The sequence below is a fragment of the Xenopus laevis genome, chromosome 5L (genome assembly GCF_017654675.1).
Source record: "Xenopus laevis strain J_2021 chromosome 5L, Xenopus_laevis_v10.1, whole genome shotgun sequence".
Taxonomy (NCBI): domain Eukaryota; kingdom Metazoa; phylum Chordata; class Amphibia; order Anura; family Pipidae; genus Xenopus; species Xenopus laevis.
The window spans coordinates 151,931,740-151,933,908 of record NC_054379.1 but is presented as its reverse complement, the minus strand read 5'-3'; positions in this window follow the sequence as shown (position 1 = coordinate 151,933,908).

Sequence of the window (2,169 nt, the reverse complement as noted above, 5' to 3'; positions counted from 1 at the left end):
TTAAATTAGAATTAATGCTCAGTTAGGGCTTTCCCACCAAACCACATCACTTTAGCAGGGAAGATGTATCTCGGAAAATGCCCCAGTAATTTCCAGTTTTCGGAATTGCAGTTGATTCACATGCTCTGGGCTGCTGTCTTCTGAGCTTAGAGACAGTGTTGGACTGGGGCAGCAGGGGGTCTTGCTAGAAAACAGGATCCAAGAGGCTGCCTTTCACATGCCTTCCCCACCACTGCACTATAATGTGTCTGGCCTAGAAGAGCCGACACCCCTTAAGAAAGCTAGAGCACACTGAGCATGTGCAGTGTCACTGACACTTAGATGACATAATGATCAGACTAAATGGAGCAGCTTTGGACAACTTTAAGGGTTTTGATTATTACAGTGCTACAGCTGTAGACCTCTCAGTAGGTTCAGTGACTAAAATACAAATGCAATGTTTTTTCTTAAAGGAACAGTAAAGGTGGCCATACACGGGCCGACTAAAGCTGCCAACAGACTGAGGCGGCAGTTTATTGGCCCGTGTATTTGGCCCTCCGACGGGCTTCCCTGATCAATATATGGCCGAAAGTCGGCGAGATGTCGATGGGACAGGACTAGAACTCCCACCAGACTGCATCTGTTCATTGATGAGGTCCCACGATCCGACCGCCTGTCGGTTATAACGGTAACACCTTTATAGAAGCCTGAGAAAAGACTGAAAACAACCCCTTAAAGGAGAGGGAAAGGTTAAAACTAAATAAGCCTTATCAGAAAGGTCCACATGGGCTTCTGTATCAGACTTCCCCGCCTTCAGCTTAAAGGAGAAGGAAAGGTTAAAGTAAGCTTTATCAGAAAGGTCCATCTAAATATACCAGTAAACCCCCAAAGTAGTGCTGCTCTGAGTCCCCTGTCAAACGAAACACCTCATTTCTTTCATTCTATTTTGTACTCATGGGCTTCTGTATCAGACTTCCTGCCTTCAGCTTAAACCTCATTGCCCTGGGCAAGAGCATGCTCAGTTTGCTCTTTATCCCCCCTCCCTTCTCTACTGTAATCTGAGCCCAGAGCAGGGAGAGACTCAGGCAGGAAGTGATGTCACACCATGTTAATACTGCAGCTTCTATCCTAAACAAAGAGCTTCTAGAGCTTTTTACTCAGGTATGGTAAAACATTCTACAGAATAAATATAACATTCTAGCTTGCACTATTGCAGCTAATCTATTGGCAATAAAATGCCTCCGTAGCTTTCCTTCAAACCTCCTTGTCACGGGCATAAGCATGCTCAGTTTGCTCCTCTTCCACTCCTTCCTTCTCTGCTGTAATCTAAACCCAGAGCTATAAGTGAGCAGGTAGAGACTCCGACAGGAAGTGATGTCCAAGCTAATACTGCAGCTGCTATCCTAAACAAACAGAGTTCTAGGGCTTTCTACTCAGGTATAAAACATTCTACAGAATACATATAGCATTCTAGCTTGCCTTATTGCAGATAATCTATTGGCAATAATATGCCTCCATAGCTTTCCTTCTCCTTTAAGGAAGCATGACAGAGCAGTTAGTGTAGAGAAAGAAGAATGGGGGCAGTCAGATCATTATTAGGGATGCACCAAATCCAGGATTTGGTTGAATCCTTCTGCCAGACCGAACCCAAATCATAATTTACATATGCAAATTAGGAATCTGATTCAGTTCGGTATTCGGCGAATCTTTCGCAAAGGATTCTGGGGTTTGGCCGAATCCAAAATAGTGGATTTGGTGCATCCCTACTCTTTATGGAGCACACTGCAATGTAAATAAGCATCATTCATAAGCATTCTAGCAATATAATGGGCCAATACCAAGGGTCACGTCTGAATTCTGGATTAAGTTTAACATTTCTACTAGTATTAGGTACTACTTTGCTCAAATAACCCAGCGTAAGATTTCCTTCCTCCGAGACAGACCTCCCAAAATCCTGGAAGGGAAGTGGAACAAATATAAAGAGACACTTGCTATTGAGATGCATTTATGGCTGTAGGTTCAGCCTGCAGAAAGCTGGAAAATATCATCAAGGCAGTTATAACAAAAAATATAATGAGACAAACAAGTTATTGTTGACCCAGTGCTGCCAGTCGAAATCAGAAGTTACTTTTCAGCAAACAATAAATTAATGGGATTTTAGCACTTACAAATTAAAAATAAAAAAGGAAA